Source organism: Bombus huntii, chromosome 6, assembly GCF_024542735.1.
Source record: "Bombus huntii isolate Logan2020A chromosome 6, iyBomHunt1.1, whole genome shotgun sequence".
Classification (NCBI taxonomy): domain Eukaryota; kingdom Metazoa; phylum Arthropoda; class Insecta; order Hymenoptera; family Apidae; genus Bombus; species Bombus huntii.
Genome location: NC_066243.1, coordinates 17,358,255 through 17,384,839, shown reverse-complemented (window position 1 = coordinate 17,384,839; position 26,585 = coordinate 17,358,255). Strand labels below are relative to the sequence as shown.

The window sequence follows — 26,585 nt, the reverse complement described above, 5'->3', positions numbered from 1 at the left end:
TCGAAAAAGAAGATCACGAGACGTAACTCGATTACAGAACCTCGTTTATCCTTTATATTTCACTAGCGTATTTTCTGTTTCCTCCGCCGAAGTACGCTTGCGACGGGTTAATTTTCTCCCGCCCCCTTATCACGTTCATCGCTCGTGTTTCATCCTCGATTCTCGTTCTTTTCATCGTCTCTACATGGAATGCACGATGAAAAATACAAGACGCGAATATCGATATCAATACGCTATTGGTAATTGTATTTGATCAAGGTTTGCTCATTTCCATTGTGAAATAAGGAGAGAAAATTGAGATCTTTATAAATTCAATCGCTAACGTTGGAAATTGTACGTAGAAACATATATCTTTTATTATTTGAAAAACGGATAATTATATTTAATCAACGGTTAATTATATTCGTGCTTGTTCGACAGATAATCGACGATTTTACCGTTAACATTTACACCGTTATCTTATCCGTGTTCCCGATGGCGTCAAATTCATCAAACCACAACCAAAGTAGCAATTCCGTTCCACCCCGACTAAACCTAGTCATCTAAAACGACATTCACAGCGTAAAGATTCAGATACGTGCGGATAATATTGGCGCAGATGTTAGGTTGCATTTGAGCACCGCTGCAAATCAGCATGACAAAGAATATGGAAGGAACAGTGTAGCAGTGGCCTCGGAGGCTCGGTGTACGCTGCAGCTCTCGGTACGAGCAAAAGGGTGGTGTGTGGCCAGCAAAATCTGTCACCCGGATGTCAATCAATATTTCGAGGGGTTCCAGTAGGCCGCCCCCTAACCCCCTTTTCTGGCTTTCCCTTATTCGAAACCCTCTGCCGTGTGCCGTGTACTCTGGCCTCTCGACGCGTCGTGTGCCGCGTAGATCGACGAACCGAATTCGTCCTGGCGTTCCTGTTTCGCAAGCCCCTCCGCGGTGATTAATTTCCACTAGGAAATTAATCAGATGGAAAGAATTTGCCGTGCGTGGACGCGACGTGCAATGATCCGCGCCAACAGATGGGAAGACAACGGGCGGATTAAAGCGCGGCGATGCTCGCCTCCTTAATTTACGACGCTCACGTCCGTTATTAGGACCGTTTCATAAATCACGACAGGTCGCCGCTGTTGGAATATCGGGTTAACGCTAGTTCATCCGTTATTTACGATCGTCGCTTCTCTGCGTCCAATGTAATTCGGTTTATCTTGTTTCTGGCGTGATCGACCGCGAGAAAGGGGTTGATTCTTCCGTAACGAGAACGAGACTCATCACCGTCCATTCACGTAGCTTGTTATCTTACTCTTCGTACCGTAAACTGCTTCCCCCTGTAGAACGACCAAGAAGAACGTTCCCTATATTCGAGACGAAGAACTCGTACGTCTCCTTCGTCGCCCAATTTGTCTTACCGAAAGAGCGATTTCAGTGGCAACGAGCGATCATCTCCTGGTAAACCAACTACCCTCCGACTGGCCCCTCGAGGAACCTCTTTAAACGATCGACCAGCGAACAACAAACGAACGAGCGAACGCTGGTCTATCGATCAACCGGTGCGTCGAACGCTCTCGAGGCGAGCGTGCACCGAATAATTACGACACAGATGTTACGGGCGTTTCGAGCAAAGCGGAGAAAGCGACGCTAGAAGAAAGGGGGTTGGGTCTTGAACGCGGTCGGTAATTTTCAAATTATATATATAAGTATATATATATATATACATACATATACGGAGACAGAGAGCGGGTGGGACTCTATGCTCGACACTACTGCACCACCCCTCGACGCCATCCCGCCCCCCTCTCTCCCTCGCACTACTTCAACATCGTCATAACCGTTAACGTTATCTGCAGAGAATATTGCGAGCCGGTGGAAGGGGGCCGGGATGAGCTGTTCCGCCGCCATAGGGAGGAACACGCAGCCCGCGTACATCGTGCATGTCCCTCAAAATAGAGTTACAAACTGTAACTACGTTTCGGTGCATTACTGCCGCGTTGGGTGCACGCGGGGGTTGGACCCGATGCCTCCGTCGGAATTCGCGGGGGCGCTCACCATGCGAATCGATCGCGGTTACCATGCTTTTCGCCCGAAAGGGGGGTTGTGGCGGTCGTACGCGCTAAGCTCGGGAGAGAGAGAGAGAGAGAGCCCTAGGCTTCGGCAGATCGTCGCTTCATGAGCCACTTTAAAATTTAAATGGACCTTTTGCCGCGATTCCTGGCACAACAGTGTGCGTATATTACCTAGCCGTCCCTTTGCCACCGGCGTCACGGCCAAGAAAGACAATATGCGCCGACCCCCGATGAAAGTACAAAGTTACGAATCCGGATCGGCTTCGTTCCTCGTTAGTTTCGAATTTATGCAATATTCATCTTGGATTTCCTCTCCTCCCCGCCCCCGTTTCCTTCGTCAGCTTGCGCGCCGCGTTTAAATTGATCGTATTAATGTCTCTGTTGAATCGCGAGAGCAGAGCGGAGGCACGAATAATTCGCTTCGAGAAAGCGCATCTTATATTCAACCGGAGCTCTCTTGTCGGGGTTAATTTCCTTCGATCTCGTATTTTAGTTCTTTGCTCTATTATAATATAGTTCCTTGTATCTTTTCGTTATCTTGTTCGGGCTGCGACTTTGTAAAAGTGGGCGAATCGGCCGAGTCGTTTTAATTTGTGGCGGATCGGTATCAATAGGACGCAGACAGGTCGAGGCATCAATGCGGCGCAATACCTGCCGGGCGATCCGCTAGTACCAACCGCCAACGCTAGAGGGCTACGACGACAACGAGTCCGTCTAACTCGCTAGCGGTCGAATATACGAGCGATTGATACAAATACCGCACCTAGCGAGACTCCCCCTCTACGTCTAAGGCAGGGACTACCGGGCATAGCCTTACTGACGAGTCCACCGGTAGTCCCGGAACGAAACGCACGACTCAGGTATGAGGATACGCGACATCAGGTTGAACGGCAGCGCGGCTTCTCACGTTTTGGCCACCGAGTCGCAACCGTACAATGACCTGAACTTAAAATTGTCGTAGTTTCCCGCTCGACAATTCCATGGCGAATATCAAGTCCAGGTCGTTGTACGATTACGACTCGTGGTCAAAACGTGAGAAGTCGCGCCGCCGTTTAACCTGACGTCGCGTACCCTCATACCTGAGTCGTGCGTTTCGTCCCGGGACTACCGGTCGACTAGCCAGTAAGGCTATGCCCGGTAGTCCCTGACTTAGACGTAGAGGTGGAGTCTCGCTAGGTGCGGTATTTATATCAGTCGCAGGTATACTCGACCACTAGCGAGTTAGAAGGACTCGTTGTCGTCGTAGCCCTCTAGCGTTGGCGGTTGGTACTAGCGGATCGCCCGGCAGGTATTGCGCCGCATTGATGCCTCGACCTGTCTGCGTCCTATTGATACCGATCCGCCACAAATTTAGTCTTGGCCATTTGTTTCCAGTCGAATCATTGTTCAAATACGTGTTAGCGCAGGAACTTTAAGATTTTTATATAGAAGATATAACGTATTCGTGGAATCACGAATGAAGTTAAAATATCAAAATTAGTTCCGATCGCAAAGATCGAATTTACATCTGAGAAACAGGCATAACCCTGAAAACACGCTATGATAAATATAACGAGGAAACGCTGTAACTAAATTCACTCCATTAAACGCGGGCATTCTTAACAAATTAAAAGTAAACAGGATTGGGCTGGAAAGGCTGTTATACGTCATAAGCAGATTCTAACGGTGTATCTGCCGATCAGCGATCTCTCCTTCAGCGGATACATCCTTCCGCCCCACTTTTCAGGAAGGACCACGCTCGTAGTTTGAGTTACCATTCTCTCGTGTAAGAGGATTAAGATATTACTCGAGCGTGGCGGCGTGCAAGCGTCATGAAAACACGGGCTTTAACACGCTTTATTCGCTTCGTGAAAATTCACGTCTGAAAGTGCAACCCCCATCGTGGCTCCCTCTCGTGTCTGAGGGTTTACGCCGCGCGGAAAAGAGGGTTGGCGAGCATAAAATCGCTCGTGTACACGCGCGTGCATACACCTACTTGCGTCCGCGCTCTTCTTTCAATCCCTGACTTCTCGAAACGGATTTCCTACTCTCCCACGCGCCACCATGCGTTTATTGGAAATGTTTCTAACGATTTTAGTCAGATTTCCGAGATTCCAGGACGAGCCAGGGGAAAACGCTTTCGCGAGATGAGGATTAAAATTTCCTCTCTATCTTATAGAGATTCAAGTTTTACGTCTATATATGTCAACACGGTTAGTGTAATAGCTTCTTCATCGTTGTTGTAAATGAAGAAACATCTCTGATACTCGAAAGATTTTACTAAAGGTACTCGTTTGAAATATTTTAGCCGCAATTCACCGAATTGAATGACCATAGAAATGGTATAACGAAAATAAATTAGGAGATCGTACTTGGATCTCGAGAAAAATTAAAGCTAATTTTATCAAAAATATTAAAAAAAAAAAAAAGATGTCTCTGTAATTGCAAAAGGAAGAAGATGGAGGCCTGTTGCGTAATTGGATGTTAATATGAATTCACCGAAAGGATCAAACAGAAATCCGTCCTGCGAACGAGCCAATTACCATCACACTGGACAAAGTGTAAATTGCAAGTCCTAAAATTCTGCGTTCGGTTTACTCTCCTCACTCGTAAGATCCGAAAAAACGATCTCTTAAATATAATTCCTTATAAACAACCAAAACCACGATATCTTAGATACACGAGAATGGAATGTTGCATTGAAAGTGGAATCGAGCGAGTCGTGTTGCGTTCCGTTTATCTATCGTCGTTCTTCCTGCGAATGCATTAAATTCTCACACTGATACGCGTCTCGGTGGAAGCAAAGCCGTTACAGGATGCGTACGACGGTTACGACGCAAGAACAACGATGTCAACGACTACGACTACGACTACGACGACGACGACGACGACGACGACGACGACGACGAAGACGACTACGACGACGACGACGACTACGACGACGACGACGACTACGACGACGACGACGACGACGACGACGATGGCGGCAGTGCTTTGAGGGCGCGGAGTGCCGCTCTCGACGTGTCATACGGCGCTCTCTAACACTGGCGTAGTGCCGTCTCGAATTATTTGGACCGTTCTTTGTCTCACTCGTCGATCCCCCGAGAATTTTTTACGGCCGGGCGCAATGTTCGTGTTTACCCCTCGAGACGTATTGACGTATCCCAGCGACGAATCACCGAGATTCGTTGCGCCTGCATTCCACCGCGAAACTTGCGCAAAATCTTCGCCCGTAACGTTCCATTACACGAGACACGTACTATCGAGGAGCAAGTAGAAAAGCAAGTACGTCGAAGAAACAAGGATGGAAATAAAAGATAGTAGAAGAAGAGAAGGAAGAAAAAGAGGAAAAAGTCGGTGGAAGCTACGCCAATGGCACGCTAGCCGGCAATAGCGCGTGGCGGCGTCGACGACGGGGGTGAATTCCCCTCTTCTCGTCCAGCCCCTTCTCTTCTTCTTTCCTTAGCACTGCCACCCTTGGCTGCTGCCCCCGCCGAGTCCGGCACAGGGCACAGTCGTACTACTTTGATCGGCACTCAAACATTTTTACCACCCACCCCTTAGCTGGCTGCTAGCTTCTGCTGCTACAGGGCCTCCTCTAACGGGGAACTGGCGCTCGCCGCGCGTTCCTTGCCACCAACTAATTACAGCGTGGATCAAAGAATTCATCGACGCGACTTTCTTTCGCCCGTGTATATATTCGTGTGGTTCGTACCGATGTGCGTACGTGCGTGCACGCGTGCCTGGTCTAGCATTCGTTCATGCGCCGATGCCGCGAGGAAAGAATGGCGCAAGAAGGACGCGAAAGGGCGAGACCACGGCGGACCCTTGCACCCACACGGTGTGCGCACCCTGTCGCCCTGCGTGCTACCTGCACGCTTCGCGTCTGAGTACTCCTGGACATTTTTACCTGTGTGTAATCCAGATTTATTCAAAAACGAACATACTGAATTATACTTTACGCGATAGAAATAAGTTTGGTAATAGAACGAATGAAATTTTGCACGCGTCGCAAATTACAAGCTATCCGGTCCTATTAGAAAAAGTCCTATTAGAAAAAAACGTATAGTCTGTAATTTGTAACTTGTACCGTTAGTTGTCACACTATTGTATACGGCAGCCTTGGCAATAAATCGAGATTACTTCTAGAAAGACCTTCTTGTCCACTAACTGTATACGGTATCATCTATAAATTTATTTTTGTCAGATTTTTATTAGAAAAGAGTCACTCGATTAACGCGATAGTTTTGAAAAACTCGGAACAAACTTAACGAAACGACGGAACAACGTTACAATTTCAGAGAAAAGCAACAGATGAATAATTAGATACTCGCGGCGAATTCAAAGCTGGAAGTTTCTCTCGGTTAGGAAAACGGGAATGGCGATGTCGGTAAACATCAGATTAGGTCAGTGCAAAGCGAAACAGCCACGCTGGAGGACCTCGTAACTCGGAGAATAAAGCCTGGACATTCCAGAGCTCGCGCGCCAAACGCTTTTCCCTTCTGCCGTGTGTTCCACATTCATCCCGTGGGACATTGACGAGCAATTAACAATGGCAGCGAATAAATCCGTCACGCGATTCGTCCGCGGATGCACGCCAGTGATAAATAATCCGGCCCGTGATAAAGACACCGAAACTGTTTCTGCGGCAATGGTTGGTTTTGAGCCGTCTGGTTGAAAAACGCGGTTTGAAATTGCCAGAGAGTAGCGAAAGGCTCGTTTTCAAGAACCACCACCACAGGCGTACGCTACCGTGTTTCATTAATTCTAGAATAAAATAGGACACGGCCAGAGGAGCGGTGTGATGCGGGGATCGGGAGTGGCTTTGAATTTACCCTTTAACCGGGGCGACTTTTTCAACAGGATCACGTCCGAATCGCAGAGATTCGTTCGGCAGTTTCGGCGGGTCGGGAAATCAGGCGGTCGCAAACGAATACTCGATCGCGAGAATGATTTATTCAGAAACGTCGATGTCCGTTGGTCGGGCGCGTGCCATAGAGAAAAAGTGGAAAATAGAGCGTTCGTTCGACGAGATCGATGCCTCGGAATCCATTCGAGTAACCAAACACGAAACGCATTATTTTTTCGCTCTTGCTGCTACGTTTTTCTTTTTTTTTTTTTTTTTTTCGTTCCGATGGCTTGTCAGCGAGCTTGTTGAACAGACTCTGTTTAATGAACGTCGACGCACGCCTCTGAATGATAATCAGAGTTTTAGATTACGTACATGTTAGGAATGTATCGTGCCACTCGAGGTATATGTACATACGATTGTTTCGAGAGTAGACTGGTGAAAATGTTGGTTAGTTTCTGCTGCGTAGGTTCGCCAGCTCATTCGCCAACGACCGAGCGAGTCAGAGACCGATGCTTCAGATGCTGCTTCAGCAATTTTCACCGTTCGCCCGCTATTCCACAGGCGACGCAAGCTGGAAGTTACGCTTGCGTATTGGTGATAAGCGAAATAGACGTGGCTCAGATTTCTCGTCGTATTATTTATACTTCTTAAGAACAATTAAAACTAGCATTACCGGTGATTATAGGGGAAATTGATAAACGAATTAATAGAAGGAAACGAGCTTTCAACGTCTGTACTAAATTCCTAAAAAAATGGTTCGCTACGAATCTATAAAATTTCTATGAAAGATCGCGAATTGGTCGTTCTGACTACACTGGCAGCCTGTCGTGGAAATGAGAGTATAGAATGATTTATCGTCCCATTGCGATGCGAGGGTTTGTCTGTTTCTTACGTTTAATGGAAAGTTTGGGTCAGTGGAAGTTTAGAGTTTTAAAAAGTTTAAGCTTTCCGTTTAAACTTTCCGCGCTTTTCAGACGTAAAAAGTTGCAATCGTAGATCATTTATCTCTCGTAAGTTTAAACAGAAAATATGGTTTAAGCCACAGAACGAAAATCGGAATTAGCTTTTATATCTTTTTGTCGTTTAAACGATATTTCTTAGTCAAGCTCGACAGACTAGTAACGTTTAATCAACGAAGATTCATAAATCATCCTTAAATTTCTGTTTCGATCGACAAATGATATTCCGCGCGTCCGTATCTCGCAGCAATGCGAATTCAATTTCCTCGTGGCGTTGTCAAACACGTACAGCAACGTTCTGAAGACAAATGTTGCAAATCAAACCGCACATCGTAACGCATCGCTGTCCGTACACAATTGGCATCCATAAATGAAACGAATCACTCGTATCTCCATCGCGGTTAATCTGCAAACGTTAACCAAACGATCGTTCCATATTTCAACGAATTTTTCTATTCTTTCGTTGCGAACTAACTCGATGGTTGCCATCGTCGATCCTTCCCACTTTGATTTCAAGATCTTTGTCTCGCGATCGTTTCACGCGTTTCTTAATCTAAACGATCTCATAGATGACAGTACGAAATGTACGAAAGTCGATCGATTGCAGAAGCTGCGAATCATATAATTCCATTAAATAGGAAGTTCAAAGAGAAAAAGTAGGTTGGCAATACTCGTCCAAGGTTTAAGGCATTGTAATTTCTTTATGATTGGTTTGCGTATTATATTCCTGAAGCATAAGCTAATGAGAACTTTTTGCCGGTTAACGCACGAGGAAGATGGCTCGTCTATATCGAATAATCGTTCGACGAACCATTTCGCGAGCTCACGAATCAGTTGGAAATTTCTTCTCACGGTTCTTCTCACGAACGTCCAAAGAGACGTCGCTTTGAGACGGGGGTGGCTCGTGAGATTCGTCGAAAAAGAAACGCAAAAAAGGGGCGACGTCGGTGACAGGCGGCGGACAAGGGGGAACACAAGGAGAATACGCTTTTTCTCGGTTCCGTCAGTTTCTTACACACGACGAAGCGAACGTCTTCGGTCCCGATTCGCTTCGATCCTTGACTCGAAGTTTTTTCCGGTCGCGTTTCCGTTTCCAATGCTTGTTTCATCGCGACTCTACCACGTCGACGATTCGATCTCTGATGGGAGAGGCGAGCAGGGCGGACGAAAGAAGAACAGAAGCGTGGCCCACGGGAAATTTTCGAATCGCAACGATTCGAGGCGAGCGTGCTTTTTCTCGTGGAAATTTATGTTATATTATCATCGATGCGATATCTTTGAGACTCGCGCGCCTCGTGGTCGATCCGATCCCACGGTAACGAAGGGTTACTTTTAACAAGAAGCAGTTACACGTAAATCGTTTTGGCGAGGTTACCAAGGCCGATGGCGGAAAATTAGGTTTATTATAATCATGGATAACGATCGAATTTTTACTACACGATAAAAGTAACGTTATTTCTATATCGTAGACTCGTTGCAAATATTCACGAAACGTTCGTGCCTGTGTCAGCACACTGTTCGTCGTACGCTCCTAAACTTTCGCGTCAAACTATGGGGAATTTTCAATTAATCGAATTACTTAGAAATTACTATCTCCTCTAACTCAGCACATTCTTACCGTTTCCTTTCTTATGTTATCACCAAACGATAAGCACAGCTCCCATTTCGCTCAGGTATATAAACTACCATTGCCACTCGTTGATGATATTCTAGAACGAATATCATTTTCAAGAGCCAATCATCGAATATCACAAACTATCAATCTTTCCAGTATCTTTCCTCGAACAGGTCTGCTCATCGAAAAAGCTCCACGAAATCTACCTCTCTGTATTCGATGCATCCAAAAGACTAACTCGAACTCCAACAAATCTCGAGTGCGACAATTTCAAAGAGTTTCACACGCCACGAGACTCTCCGCTAAAAAGGCAGACCAATTTTTCAACGTTCCTAATAAAGGCCCGATATCGTTCGCAAGTTTTATCACGCGTATCATGCTCGTTGACTCGTACGTGGCCACGAAAAGATATAGCTGTGGCTGTGAAGCCTCGTCGAGAATGTTTGCGATTCGCTGATGCTCCGGGGTGTTGCACACTCGCGATGTAGCGGCATACTCGACGATCTTTCGTCGACAAAGAGGCTTCGGTCAGCTTCGCGCACCGGCTGGTCCTTCTGGCCACTCGAGTCGCTCTCTATCGCGCTGTGGAACAGTTCGAAAGGAGAGGAAGCGACGCGTGCATAAAGAGAACCATCGAGGAACGAAAGAGAGAATAATACAAGCGCGAGGAAGATGGAGAAATTAGAGATTTTCACCGTAGGCACGCGGAACGTCCACCGCGTCCGATGCAGGAATAGAAGAGAGAGAAAGAGAGAGAGAGAGAGCAGGGGGACCGAAATCGTAATTGGATTCGAAGAGGAGCACGCCAGGAGGAAGCGAGGCAACGAGGCGTAGACGAAGAGAGTGCACGAGCGGAAGGGAGGATCCTCTTCGGCTTCATTGGCCGACCCCGACGATGTCACAAAGTATAATACGAACTAATTACCCCGTCGTCGGCAAAGCTGTACTCGACTGCCACTCCGGGACAATGAGTGGCCACTTCCGCGATGTTTTCTGCATACGCGGCATCGGAAGCCAAAGGCTTCTCGCGGCACGGCCGCGAAAGAAACGCGGCTACGGGTAGGAGGAGCACACCTCCGCCCCTTCTGAAAGCTTCTTCTCTATACAGAACGACAGAGACAGTGAGAGAGAGAGAGAGAAAGAGAGAGAGAGAGAGGCAGACAGACAAACAGGCAGAGAGGGAAAGAGAGAGAGAGAGAGAGACAGGGTGATGAAAAGAAGCGAAGATGGAGAAGATGAAGACGGAGACGCGAGAGAATGACAAGGGACGACGAACGAAAACGCAAGGCCAGGTACGCTGATAGAGCGACAAAGACAAAAAGAGGAAGAAGAGCTTCTTTTTGGTTGATTAGCCCCCGCGACATGGAACACAGCGAGCCGAGGCGGAGTACGCCTATCGTGACGCGTCGTCACAAAGCCCAACCGCGCACCGTTTCTCTCCCTCTCTCTATCTCTATCTCTCTATCTCGTAAAGATACCGCGGAGGGATAAATCAAAGCAGGTACCATCCAACGTGCACGATGACCATCGTGCGAATCTCCGAGGGAAAAATAGCGGTAATTAGCCCCTTAAGCACCCGTGCCACCCATCGTGCGTATATCCCGTGGCTGACTTCTACCGCCATCGTATATATCGCCATCACCATCGGCACATCACCATCGTCGTGTACCGTAACCGACCCTCCTCCCACCGATGGGCCGGAGTCCCTCTTTGTAAAACAGAATGTACGTACCACCAGTTCGACGACATTATCGTTGTATACTTGCCGCTGTGCCACTACGTGGGTGGAGAGTCGGGACCTATTTCCCTCCCCGCGTTGGTCCCCTACGAAGCGAGTGGGTACGTGGCTGATGGAACGACGAGGCTAAGGGGGATCGACGGGGGCGTGTAGCCGAGGAAACTTCAAAGCTCCCGAAACGATTGTTCGGCAACGCTCCCGCGTGTTCCTCGTGTACCTCGAGAGCACCAGAGCGTTTCGAGGAGGGGGTAAAGTACCCACGAATATACACCTACCCCTTTGATTACCTCGGCGGTGTACTCTCCTTGGTCTTCTTTTTTTTCTTCTTCGAGCTTCGACAAAAAAAGTAAAAAAGAAAGAGTCGAGTGAGACAGAGAAAGGAGAGGGGAGAATAGAGAGGTGGGAGAGAAAACGCGAAGGAGAGAGCATAAAGTTGCCGGTTGCATACGGATGGGAAGGGCGAGCCTCTCGTGCCGCGGCAGCGCTAAAGAAAGAGGAAAAAGGGGTTGGAGGGTGGACGAGGACCGTCACCGAGATGAAGAACAAGATGCTCCACATGATGCATCTAGCCAGAAGGGCCGTTCACGCGTGTGTACCGCCGTTGATACGCTACGTGTGGCCCCGCGAGAAAAAGCTTCCCGGTGGAGGAAGACCTGCTGATTTTTACGAGCTCTCTCCACCGTTTGACCTGTGTATCGTAGTACAGGTACAAAGTAAGAGGCCGCTAGGCTAGGCGGATCTCGTAATAATTAATCCGACCCCTCGAACCCTTTAAGGTCCATCGATGCCACGTCGAGACGAACGTGCAACTATTGCTGGACCGTATCGATTTCTATATTTCTAGAACTGTCGCTTATTCGTGCGTATATAGTCTGGAAGAAGTTGTCATCGACGTAGCGAAACAGTGCTTAGCGATTTAGTAGACGCGTCGGTGAAATGTTCACTTTCCGATGGAAGATTTGCCGCGATGGTAGTCGTTTCTTCGTCTCTTTCAAACGCCACTGCGATCGTATCAAGCACAATTTGATCCATCGATCAATAATAGATCTTTGGCCGATAAATACGAAACCAGATGCAACGAAGAAAAAAATGCAACTTCTAAAAATCGACCGGTTCTCCAATGAAGTACCAAGCAATATTAATCTTGGCGAATCTACCGTAATACAAAGTGTACCAGCCATACAAGATACATCGATGCATTATTCATAAGACTATTTCGATTCCACGGATAATCGCCAGCCACTATTTCACCCAGGCAGTAACAAGCTTTCAATGCAACCATACCCTCCCCAGAGCTTATTAATTTCGCGTGCGGATTTTTATGACAATGGGTGTCCGTCGCGCGAGAACCAAGTCAATGCAAACTACGCGGCCACTGTTCCAGTACACAATGGTCACGTACGACTTCAATGCCGATTCACCAGCTATTCATCAGGACGCATCGCGCGCGAGTATGGCTTATCTCGTTTCCTCGTCTTCCATAGTCTAGCCGCGTTGCAACGACTTCCCATTGTACGCTCGCTCACGCGACCAAGCCGAAACGCTCGCGATACCGCACGCGAGAGAACCAAACTGACGGTCGAAGAAGCATTTACAGGCATTTAATCGTATCGCTAAACGAGAATGCCCGAGGAGCATAAATAAGCGTTAGGGTCTCTTCGTCACCCCTTACAGATATACCTTTCTTTTCTTTATGGCTGCCGGCCATTTAGCCCTGTAACGCGGTGTGACTCTAAAGTTAAATTGGCGGACGAAAGAAAGCTCGATATAAATGAAAATGAACAACTACGTTCTATTACGTTACGATAAGAAGCTATAAATAACATTTCTCTTTCTTATAAGCGAGTAACAAATCTTCGTACTATTCTACGGAGTCTAAATATAAATGTATCCACTTATCCGTAACGACGGAGTACCGACACTTCTGTGCATCGACTCGATAGCAGCGAGATTCGCGGTACGAATGTTTTGCCGGGACGATGATCGCATGCCACTTAACGGTGGCAACGAGGTGATTATTCGTAATAAATTGCATTTTTAACTTGCACGTGGCAGATAATGAAAAATTAATTCGTTCGTTCGTTCGTGAATATCCATCTTTATAACGCGATATCGTTTCTTTTTCATCGTGAATTCTCCACGTTCGATACGCTCTTCGTTTTCCACCACTTTTATTTTCAGCCAGCAGTAATTAAACCGTAGATATTTATGCATATTCAGGTTTGTACGAATGGAATTAAAGAAAGATTTGCTTCAACCTACAAATATTGTAACGGATATATCGAATATTTTGTATATTCTTCCATGTCGTATAGAATTTTGCAATTAAAATTTTCCACGAACGCATAAATATCCACGATCGAATCCTCGTACGCTGATAGCCGCTCCTTCGACGCTAAATTTCCACATACTCGCTTTTATGGAACGTGTACGTCGATTGCTGATGCATTAGTGGTATCGTATCGACGTCGATAGGTGTGGCAAACGGCATTAACGTACGCGCTATTCTTATACCTTTGAAATCAATACATTAATAATCGCCGACGAATATTACGTTTGTTCATCATCGGATAGATCGATCGTCAACGAGCTCGAGGAGAGGAAAATTTCTTTTATTTATTCGAACGAATAATAACGGGTAATACAAACTGTTCTAACAAGTACGTAATGAACGGTAAAATAATTTTATGCATTTTGTTCTAAATAAAGGACAAATGGCATTTAATATAACGCGAGGGGAAAAATTCAGGAATATTTAGGTTAATTGCGGAAACTTGTAATTCCCTGCTTCATGATTTCCATAAAATACCTATCACGAACGCGTCGAGGCTTAGCATTTAAACGAATCGGGTCCTTTATCCCCGTCTGTTTCCTCTGGATACTTTTCTCGCGTGATTTCGCTCGAGTTTGCTCCGCGCACAGAGATACCTCATGCATCGTGCGGCTAAGTAGCCGGTTCGACGGTATAACTCATTTGGTATCGGGCCTCGGACACGTTTCCCTTCGACCCATGCCCCTGCCACTATCGCCGAGAATTACGAGCGTCATTACCATTAGTCGCGGTAATATAGTAGACGCTCTCGCGTCTCTAAACAGATACGGGGCCCCGAGTTCCAAGGGGGTTCTCCTCTCTCTCGGCGTTGTTGGTAGGTCTACGTCTGCCGACGTTGAAAGGAATGCCACCACGAGCGCGGCTGCTTATCGCGTTAAATGGAAGTCGGGCGTGCCGCGTCGAAATATTACGCACGCCCGCTGAAAAATTGGCTCGATTCGTTAATGCTCCTCGGATTGGGTGGTTTCCTTGTATCTTTATGGGCTGAGAGCACCACTAACTCTATGGAATCGTAGATTTTCTTCGTCCGATGAGATCGTTCGTTTTTCATAGATTAGGAGAGAAGAGAGTCTATGGTGAATTTTATCGTGCATCCGCAAAGTTGGGCCAACTGAATGGAATCGTAGATTTTCTTCCTGCGAACTGATTCTTCTTCTTCGACGAATTAAGAAGAAAGGCAGCTTTCTGGATTTACGTATTATTCACCGAGCAAACTGTGTAATATCCCTAATTACGTTAAATATACGAGTGTCGACGGTTTTAATTAATATAAAAATAGCCACACGCGCGATAAACGAAATAACGGCAAAGTACTAAAATATTCGAACTAACAGAACCCGCAGAGATCGAAATGGCTCAACCCTGCGGAGGTTAATCTCCAGCTCCATGTATCACCTCCCTCGTAAACTCAAAAACTATACGTACCGCACAATGCCCCCTTATCCGGCAAATTATCACGTGCTTAATTACAGTAGCGTATGACCTGTCGGCGCGAATGAAACGATGGCGCAGTCTAAGAGACTGCCGACGACGACGCAGGCCGCGATGTACGCGAACAAACGTATCCTCCCGACACAAATGTTTGCGATTGCTCGATTAAAAGACCGCGAAGAGTCGTTTGTGAGATAATCCGGCGAAGAAAAAGGAAAAGGTGCCGCGTACTTGGCCGCGATTAAAACGTTTATCCGCGTTCAGCGAGTTCGCCGATTTGCACCGAGCTTGCCACTCGCTTGTTTACCCACGTGTCGTTTTTCTCATTCGCCCCTGTATTTTTTCTCGTCGCGAGTTTAAAACCACGTACTGGCCAACGATAGTTCTCTCGCCTTTTTTTCGTACTCTCTTCGTATATGGGAAAATTTACGATTCATTTCGCGAGCAATAATCGGCGGCCACGTGACGCCGCAATGCCGCTGCGAATTATCCCTTAACCCTTGATGAATTGATATTGGCCCAGGCGCGTTTTGCCGCGCTTTTTTCCAGCCGCTGGTGCCGTTGAATATGCAATTGATTACACGACCGATCGGGGAGGCTCGCGATGCCTGCGATTAATTCCGATTCCACGGAACCACCGTTGCAGGCCGCGTGTTCGATTTAACATATTTGATCGATACCTCGTGTGTTCGCTACCCTCGATTATTCCCCCGTATACACACACGCACAGACACACACACACACACACACACACACACACACACACACACATACATATATATCCGATTTATCATCCCGTTACTGCCAGCGAAATTTTCGATGTCGACGAGCTTGCATCTTGTTTTCGGAATTAAAAGTCGCTGCTTCGAGCTATTTGCGTTGCTTCTGCGAAAAAAGGTCGATAAGTTTGCATTGCGCGGGAGTCGAGCGGAGTTCGCGGAAGGTACCGGAGTTAGAGGAAGTAGGTAGTTGATGGGTGTTCATTAGACATCCAAGTGTTAAAATTGGATTCTCAAAATTAGAAATGCACGTTTAACATGGCACGTGTGTACAGATCTAATGTAGCGTGTAACAACTACACTTTATCGATGAGCTTTGTAGCGTCTGTTTAAAAGTACTCCTAAAAAGATTTTGAAAATATCTGACAGCGTAGTTGATCGATATTTGCAACAGTTATCTCACATATTTGGTCCAATTAGTCATAACGTAGTATATCGCGATAGTTAGAAGAGTGGCATCGACGCACACGCTACGGTTCGTATGAAACCCTTGGGATTGAACTTCTGTCCACAATCGATGTTATGACCATCACGAATTTCAATAGTTTAGTTAACAATGATTCGCTGTATCAAATATTTAAATACTTATACAAATGTTTAATGTTTGTTGTCTTCTACGATTCTACTCCATTGTTCTGAAAACTTCGAAATTTCGTTGAAAACGACATTTTTATAGAAATTTTGATCGAAGATCGTAATCTTCTGAAGGTGTTGCAAGAATTTTGCACAGATTTTACGATGTTTTACCAAGAATATCGACGCGTGAGCTATCTAAGATCAAGCATCTTAATATCCTTAAGAATAGAAAATTAATTTTTCCACCAAATCGATATTTCTCCTCCACCAAAACTAACAGATACTTTGGCATTCGCTCAAATTTGCACCACGCATAGTTAGCTTTCATTAGCAACGAATCTCTTAAGTTAGCGGATTACGAGAGAACAGCTGGGTGTTCTCAATATTGAGAAGGCCAGTTACACGATACACGATGTTAATCACACGCTGTACGTCAGAAGCACGCGAGGTCGTATCGACGATCGGTCGCCGGACGTCGTGGGCTTTAATCCCGCGAAATCTCGTCCTGTCTTGTAATACTGATCGACCAGACGTCCTCGCAAAAACGAGTCGGATGTAATTAAGATATTAATAACTCGTTGGAAGAGAGAAGCGTTCGCGATGATGGTCGAACGCGAGGAATCTGCATCGAACGGCCTTGGATCGAGTGGAAAAGATTTTCGTGCGAATCGAACCACCAGAGCGCTCGCGTGTCATCGAGATCGATCGAGAGCCACTCTCCGAACGACATTGATCGAATAATCGACACTCTCCCAAGAATCGCTTGCGAGAAATTAATCGATTACTTCGTGTAAGATAGAGTTTGTGGATCTACGGATATCGTAATTTTATTTTTTAAAAATTCCGAAGAAATTGGTATGTTTTTTGGCTAAATGGAAGGTACGAGCGAAATACAAGAATAGAATTCTCCTAGTTCTATCGTAGAATTAAATGGATTATGGAAATCTCTGGTTAGGGGACGATCCGGTTAAAAGTTAACATAATTTTAGGGTGTCTTTCGGAGTATTCAATTTTTCATTCGACGTTCCATCCGAAGAAATTGCAAGAAGTGCAGATATGAATATCCGTTCGTCCCTTCGAAACGTTACTTTAACGTTACCTTCGTTAAAAAGGAAACACTGCCTGTTCTTGACAAGTTTTAAAGATCAGGTGTTCCATATTCCAGTCGCTTCAATCGAATCGTACATACCACGTAATTTAGAAATTTTAAAAGAGCATAAAAAATTCTCGATTTTCACAGAATGTAAAAGTTAATACTCTTTCGTTTAGCAAGTCAGTCTCCAATTGCCGTAAAAATATTACAACGATATATGTATTTGTTTATTTTATTTTGTATTCGGAGCAGCAATGAAATTTACTGACAAATAGAAGAACAACGCCGGAAACCTTATTTCTCCGGAACTATAAATCTTTCAAGACCCATTCCATACGTTTTCATATCTTCGAGAACGAATTTCTTCGCACCAAGAACGGCTAAGCACGTTCGTTCGTAGATACACATAGTTCGCGCATATTTCCAGGCTTTACGCTGCCATTTTTCTTACTGGTGAAGTTTATGAAGCTATAAAGTACGCGGGGAGTCCTCGCAAGACATTACCCTTTTAATTTTACAACGTGCACATTATATGCAATTATTCACGGGCATTACACGGTTACAAGTCTCTGGTAAATCCCTTCACGAACACGTAACATGCGTGACACATGTTTAAATTTCAGTATTCCGTCGCTAACGAGCCACTACGTACGCTCGACATTTTATTTTAATTAGCCTAAATTGCGTTGGAGGTAAACGACACGCTTAAATTTTGTTTAACATTTTGGCTAAAATTTCATCTCTAATCGCGGTGGAACCGCAGAGTAACGTTATCAACGAATTTCCGCTCGTCAACTTTCGGTTTACATAGTATCATTCTGTTGCTATTAAAACATTCAGCGCGAGTAATATCATTTCACTGATAGGTTCACCATCAGAACGTTGGGTATTCTCATCATCGATTAATACCATCGATAAATTTTACAACTCGCAAGATACGACTCGTTAGAATGTTGATAAATCTAATTAATTAATTAATTCGCGTAAATTTTTGAAAACAGATTATACGAGTTGCGAATCAGCAGATTATCCCATTTCACGTATATGTATTATTTTCTACTCAGATAATTGAATCGTTATGAAATTCTGAAATATCGAAAGAACAAAAGTCCTTTAAGAGGCATTCGTTATAATTATCGATTCAAACACGGTTAATATTTAAAAATTGGAACTAAAACCTCGTGCAATTTGGTCGACTCGTCGTTTTGTCTCGATCGTACAAGTGGAGCCTGCTATTTAAAATTACACGAGATTCGTTCCGTGTCGCTTGTATTACGAATGCTATACCGATTTCGTTCCAAGCGAATCTGGTAGCCGTTTCTTTTCTTTTATTCATCGCACGAACGACGTTGAATCATTATCCTGTCCTGTTTAACCAATCCGTCGATGTAAATACGAAACTTATCGCGTTTCGCCGTTCGAATACGAACTATGGAAATTTAAACGAATGTATAGCGTACGCCATAGTTTTTCGACAAGAAAGAGAATCGAGAAAAAGGAATATTCATCGAAATTTGTATTTATTTGGCGTATATGAGAATTTTGGGCGAAAGACGAACGAACCAGGCTGTCGTTTCTCGATCATTCTACTCGTCGGATCCAAGTACACAATTCTAACTGTTTGCGTTGAAATTCACTTTGATGGTACAAAGAAGCGACGCTACAAAGAGACAAAAGGAAATTCGTCTGGGGCTCGAAGGCGATATCGGGACAAACGCTCCAACATTGGGAGAAATGTATTAGTGATGAAAAGCCATCACTTTTACGTTCATTGTGATTAACGTCTAAGAAAACACGTTCCGCATTTGCAATGCAGATTCAAGAAGTATTCGTGGCCCTTAATTGTTGGAAGTTTCACGTTCCATAACCGTGTATCGTAGAAAACGGAAAATTATTGGATGATAGTCAAACGAGATGAACGCTCAGAATTTTACCAAGAATTCCTCGAGATCTCCATTTTCTTTCTTCGCATTCCTCCGTATTTAAACCAAATATTATTATCACAAACTTTCGACAGAAAAGGCACGTATTTCTTTTCGATTATCTTTCTCAGTTATAGGGTTTTCTTCGAGTATTCTTGAATTATGTTTATCTGCATGAAAAACATTGATAGCTCGATTCTCTCGAAAAAATAATAGTTAAGAAATTATTATTATACTGTAGATATTAAACATATCGTTAGTATTGTCACAAACAACTATTGTCATCTGTCGTTAACGCTTTTCGATCTTGGATCGAATCACTTATTTCCCTTTCAACTGTGTTCTTTTAAATTAAATTCTTTTAACCAGATGATATGAAATATAATACTCCTATAGTTCAACGCCAATGTCAAAATAAAATCACCGCAAAGAAATATCAAAATGAATAAAAATCACTTACGGTACTTGCCGGAGATACGACAATAATCGAATACGAAAGTTCAGTGGAAGTTGATCCGCGAGACAATCGAAAAGCTGGCCCGTTTCATCCACGAGGACGAGGGTACGGAATGGAGCGGTTTCTCGACTTGAGAAAGGTCGGAAGTCGCGGCAGATCGATGGCGCGAGGCGGTGAAAGAAACGCATCCGCGCGAAAGGGGCAGTCGCGTACAGGCGATGCGACGCGTCTTTATCGGCGGTCGCGTTTCGTCGCCGTGTGGCCGGATTGCGCGAGCGCTCGAGTTCCTGGCACGCACACACCGAGCAACGCGCGTGAAAGTATCGCGGAGGAGGAACGCGGGTTCTGCCGGTTGTAACGGGAGAGAAGCTAAAGATAGAGAGAGCAGGATGGCGAGAGAGAAAGTGCACGCTTGCGCGCGTTCGCGCGCGCAGTTCTCGCGAGCGTCGATAAAAGCGAGCGCCGCCGGGCGGTGCGGGCATTTCTCGCGCGCCTTCCAGACCGGCAACCCGGCCAACGCGACGCATCCATTCCTTCGACGTTAGATCGAGTCTTATCGAGACTGTTGCTCAGATCGCGTGCATTAGGAATCGAGGAACAAAGGGGAAGAAATATATCGTGTAAATTTGTCGCTTCGTCTGTTGGTTAAGAGACGGCTTGTTCGAAATGGACCATTAGTTTTTGTCGTTTGTGCGAGACAAAGGCGTCGAGACACAAAGGACTGGCGCTTTCGAGCGAGATTTCAGGAAACAAACGATCTCGTATGGACCTTCTAGTGGAAACTGTTCAGCCACTGTGATCGTTGTTCCGAAGTGGAAGTGTAGAGGAAAAAAGGAAGGACGAGTTGCGGACGAAATGAAGTTCAATGGAAGAGAGTAGAGTTGACCGGGACTTAATTATTGGTTTCGGGAGTTCGGCAGATCGAAGTGGTTGATGGATCGATAGATCGAACGTTATAGTGACGAAGTTTCCGCTTGCCGTCCGGTGAATCTCTTTTATTGGTCCCATAAATCGCAACTATGACCGGAATCTCTCGTTGTTGACACAGCACGTAAGGAGGGACGCTGCTCGGCAGACGATTTAGCGCTATCTGATCGGACACCGGCTAACAGGTAAGAAATACAACAAGACGAATCCGTGGAAGGTAGATGAGAAACTGCGATCGCAATGGTAGGCCAGCTTCTTCTGGGATGTCTAAGAAGAAGATCGATGTAACACGATGATTGGTTTTCAGCGTAGAAACGTTGAGATTTCTTTTGGAGATTGCAGCGATTGAAATTATCCTTCGATGAAAGAACCTTTATGGGGCAACTCGATTATATTTTAGATCTGGTTGCGCAGACTGTAGCGATTGAAATTCGTACATTCTTTGTATCCGAATAAGAAGATGTCAGACTCGGTTAGAGGTGTCGTCCCTGGTTATACAAGTAGAAGGTTCATTCAAAAAGTATATTTGATAAATTCGATAGTCTATGCAGTTTCTAGGACAGACCACCTTTCTCGATCGAGAGAATATAGAAAACGCTGCTTAGAATTCATAGAACGTAAACCTCCGAGCTTCTATACAAACGGAATTCGGGACTCTCGAATCAGAAATCTATCGATTTGAGTAACGTCATTTTTGTCTTCTAACGTTCCTTGTAGAGTATTGCGTCTTCTTCGCAGAATCATCCAAAACGAGAAAAATATGTTTCTATCACTGACGATTAGTAAAAAGAACAATTTTCGTCTACGTTGAACTACGATTCGACCCTGATAAACATTCACAGTCTGTCGATCAACGTATCTACAAAATGCCCTCGAAGCAATAAATTCCTTTATCCGACTCGTTTAACCAAAAACAAATACAGCGATTACGCGCTTGGTTCGACAAAATTCCCAAATTGCCCCAACAGTAGGATACTCGATAGATCGTTACAGACGGCAAAACGTCGGTAATCCATCCGAGGAACGAGCACATCGATTCGACGCGCGCTGTTTCTCGCGTTTGGTTTCGTAAACGCGACACGTCCGAACGGAAAAAGCATCTTATCGAGAAGGGTATACGCGTTCTGTCCATCGAGAGAGGGTGACGTCCCTCTTTGTCCATAGGGAGGGAAGAGCAGAGCGTGCCCCCGTTACGGATCGCCCCCTCGTAACGAGCGCTTTGAATCGGACACACTGTCACGTCGTGGAAACACGACGTCTCTAAGTGGCGGTCCCGCTTCATTAAATTCTGTTATCCGTCGGAGAGCATTGTCCCGCGGCCTGGTCCCGGGGACACCTGGCAGCCCAGAGTTCAACCGACAATGGAACGGTACGCGCCACCCGCGCATTATCTCGCAATTATGCGCGTAGCCCGAGCGTGTTCGAGCGATCGTTTGGGCGTGGCGGAAGAAGAGCCACACACGAGCAATCCACTCGTTACCGGGGCATTGAAAGCCCGAAAAACGCATATGCGAGCGCGGCGTTCGCTCGCGATCCGGTGACCGGAGGGCGGATGCGATGTAAGCACCGTGCAGTTCCGTGAAAACATGCTGTTGCATGCTATAGAGGGACACAGAGGGTGGGAACCTGGATTGTGGACACGTTGACATAGGGAGAACGTTGGAAGTAACGCGACTTGGAAGATCGTTGGATGAGAAGACGAGTCATTCGCGTTGCTAATTTCTTCGATATCGTAATATTTTCATTCAAAGAATCGTTGCTCCTTCGCGCGATCCTGCGATTTTCCGCAAAGAGAAATACGTTACTATTATCCACGTAATTGAAATTGTCTTTGCCAAAATATACGTTCGCTGAAAGGTTAAGAGGCGATCGTGGATCGGAGATTGGCGTGAAAGCAGGAATAATTAAAAAAGGATTGTTTCTGGGTTAATTTGCTCAAGGGTTTACGTTCTTCCGACGATTAACGCGAGGATTCGTCCCTTTGCCATTGAAATTTTCTTCTATCTGTCGCTGAAACAACCGTATTCCACCTTTGATGCGTATTACCATCAATCACAACCCAATACCCTGCACAAAGTAAAACGGATCGTCAAACATGTACATTTTCTTGCGGCCGGTACACGCGATCTCGACTGCCGTGTCTTTATACCCGTAGAATCCTGACCACCAAACGCATTCCGCTCTTGCGAGACCGCCGTAGAAGACATCGATCGAAATTCGACGCCAACGTCGCGGCGATCGAAGCAATAAGGCAGCTTGCAATCGACTCGGAGAGGAGGGATGGTTCGATAGGGGTTGGAGGGATGGCTTTGATAAAAGGACACCGGGGCCAGGGCGCGGTTTACAAAGGGCGAAAGGAGGCACAGGTGTAGAGAGAGGAGCGGCACGAGGTATCCAGCGGCGCAATTACCTGCCGCCGGAATTACCCACGCGCCTGTGCATCACAATTAATTCGTAATTAAATCCTTTGGCTAGGAGGCGTGGTCCTTTTCAGCGACGTATAGAGAGAAGCGTGGTCGGTCGGTCGGCGGGCACCCACGTCCGACCGCTTCGGACCGAACGAACGACGTCGAGCGTATCGTCGGCCCGTCGGGGTGACAGCCGGAAATAAAGGGCCGGCCATGCATTAGCGTCGACGGTCAAAGGGTCGCTCGAATATCGACCGAGACGGTCGACAGCGTTAAATTGCCATTTGTCGGCCGGGGAATGCCTCTGATTAGCACGGCCAGGCTATCACCCAATATGTCGCTCCACGGTTACTAGCCTCCGCGTTGAAAATTCGCCGGATCCGCGTAATAAAAAACGAGAGTACAGCAGGATGGAGCGGAAAGCGAGGGAGGAAGAGAAGCGATTGTTAAAATTCGTAGTTATTTAAGATACCTTAGGATCGGTCTGTTTTTCTTTCTTTTTTTTTTTTTTTTTTTTTTTTTGTTTTGCGCTTGTTTGGTCGGATCGTAATGGCAGTAGTCTCGATTGAAATCTACGTGGTACGCGTCCAAAATGGAGACAGTAATTCTATCAAATCGAGTCTTCGTATTTGTACTCGCGTACGTCATCGCGGATCATGTACGCAAAATGATTAATAGAATTTCGATATATCGGCATTTGCGTCGTTCTTTACAGATCACCTTAAATTATGGATCGTATGGACAGTTTACGTAACTGCGCGTTATATTCGAGTAATGGTCGATTCCGCCAAACCAGTCTCGCGCTTCATCTCGTCGCGAGTTTCGACTTCTGTCTCCGATAGAATGCGCTTATTCGACGGATACGACGAGAAATAGTTTGCCTGCTATCTCGATAGCTAAATTCGTATTTCTACACTCGCCATCTGCTCGGTAAACGAAAAGACCCGTCTCGCATCGAGCCTGAATGGAAACTCTTAGCTCTCGATTCGAATAGGACCCGTTCGACCGACTTCTGTCCGGCACAAAGACGACAGAAATATCGAGGCTAGATTGGCAATTTCGATCAAAGCTAACTGTTCGCCGCGTTTCCTAGGGCGGGTGGCGAGCAGAGGAGAGACAGATATAACGGGGCCGAGAGGAACGTAGCGGAATAAATTTCACGGTCGACACCCGGTACAGTTTGATTTTCCTTATCGGGGATCAGCCGGCGGCACGAGACGCGTCTCTCGATCGTCCGAAAATTACTTTCGTCATCTTGATCGCGTTTCCGATCGAGTTGGCCGGACGGTACGGAAAACTCGATACGAATTACCGCCCGAGGCCGTAATATCGGCCATTCGAGCCGTCCACAACCCCCTTTGCCAACGGAATATCTCCTCGATTCCTTTCCCCTGACGCTCTCCTCTCCACGTCTATCTTCATCTATTCGTCTTCCGCTTCCTCTATCATCCAACCTTTTCCTTTATTCCTAGCCTGTATAAAGAGACCGGGTATTATTATTAAGAGTCGAGAGGAACAGCCGAAGTGGAAAACGACAGGCTACAGGCGTAGGCGTCTGAAAATTCCAGTGGACTGCGTGGCACAGGCTAATCGATGTCTGCTCTTCACGATCCTCTCCAACGTCCGAGACGAACGATCAAGAATGTCTCTCGCGTACTCCATTGAATTACCGTCCTCGTGCACGCGACACGTCCACTCTGCAGTGCCTCTCCTACGGAATAAAAGAGAGAAAGAGACACCACACGGAGAACTAATTCCTCTTGCCGTGGTCTCCGATCCGTCGCCACGTTTATTTCAATCGGGGCCGGTTTTTTGCTCCGCATGAAAGTATCCTTTCGATGTTGCGACCAACTTACGTTCGTACGTACGCGTTTAATACTCGCGTGTTAACGCGAAGACAAACGTTAGTCGGTAGACGAGTCGGTTCTCGCGTCTGATTACCAGCTTGTCCTGCGGTCGAGGATCAGCAGCTGCAAGATCTATGGATGGATCGTTATACGAATGGAAACGACGCTACGTATGATAAATACGCGGACCAAGGGATAGGGAGAAATAAAGCTGTCTGTACTTTTGTACGCAGTCGCCACATCAGTCTTGCCTACGAACGAACGTATATTACTCTTGCCTGGCATCCGCTCACCCCCAGTATGCGCACGCTCCTATATTGGAAACGGCTGCTTCCATCGCCTCTTCCGTTCCTCGTTCACCCCTTTATCCATCCATCTAACGTGCGATCGTTTTTCCTTCGATCGAACGACCTACCACTTTCTCTGTCTCCCTCTCGCGTTTTCTCTTCCCCACTTTTACCTCGTCTTTATCGTTCGTTTCGAATCCAGGGAAATCAGAACCGAGGAACACGAGTCGCACCGATCGTAAAGAAAGTTACGTTAACCGAATATCGTTTGCAGTCATTCGAGTAGAAGATCGTAGTTTGCTGCAGTCGGTACGTATATACTTATTTATATCGCGAGCACGTTCGATCGTCGTGGAACCCAGTCTTCTCGAGTTCGGGTATCCGCTAGGTGGGAAATGTGGAAATCAAAAACCATTGGAAAATTCCCGATTGAAATTCGCGTCATGCACACGTTCGAGTAGTAAGATTTGGAAAAAGAACGGTGACGAAAGTCGAGGAAAATACGGCTGATTCGCAACGGAGAGATATATTTTGATCCGTTGACAAACTCGACGTGCTAACGTGTTTCTTTTAATTACGATTTATACTTGGAGAAGCTTGTGTAGATAGTCGTTAAGTGGAAAACGACGCAAGAGAGGTGAGAGTAGTTAGAAGTTGTTTGTAACCGCTAATACAGGAGACAAAATGTCTTCATAGATCGATCTCGATAGATCGGGAATGCTGTCGGAAGCTGGATATGGCTCGGCTAGGCTTAGGTGTTGGAACACGTTTCCCTCTATCAGCGATGTATTTGGAGATACGGGTGAAAGTTTTTTGTAAACACGAGTTTTAAGTTTTATCGAGACACTCGAACGAGGAATTCCGGAATTTAACGCGTAACGATCACGTTGAAGCAGGAAAGCAGATTCTACCGAGTTTTATTTCATTCGTTCCGTGACGTTTGATACGTCAGATAAGACACGATTTTAGTTTTAGTCGACCGTTTGAAAGCGTTGGCCGAAGTCTCGGACAAATTTAATCCGACGTAACGAATTTACAATGACATGTGTATAAGTCGGGAATTCTTCGTCCATTTATCTACCTACCGAGACCTAAAATTTATCGTTTCTCTCACGTTTCATTTCCTCGAATATATATTTCCATTCCGAAGTAATTAACACCTTGTATCTCGAATATATCGATCGTAAAGTAACGGTCTTATATACAAGTTACGAGAAGAATATAAAATTTGAAAGAAACGGTAACAAAGTTGCGGTTGCTGTGAGTTCACGGTTAATTAGTCGTTAAATATCAATAGCCCATTTCAAAACGTTCGCTGTTCCTGTCGATAGA

At 45.8% G+C, this 26,585-nt stretch overlaps 1 protein-coding gene across 3 annotated transcripts in view; it reads left to right on the top strand.

The window, feature by feature from the left end:
- LOC126866795 (frizzled-2-like) overlaps positions 1-26,585 on the top strand; it is a 128,152-nt gene that overhangs the window by 15,491 nt on the left and 86,076 nt on the right. Inside the window, exon 1 of one of the 3 annotated variants that reach the window (XM_050620750.1) lies at positions 20,251-20,896. The exons of the other annotated variants lie outside the window; for them this stretch is intronic. The gene's annotated coding sequence lies outside the window, so the exon portion shown is untranslated. Of the gene's footprint in view, positions 1-20,250; positions 20,897-26,585 lie in introns of those variants that run through there. 3 annotated transcript variants of the gene reach the window in all.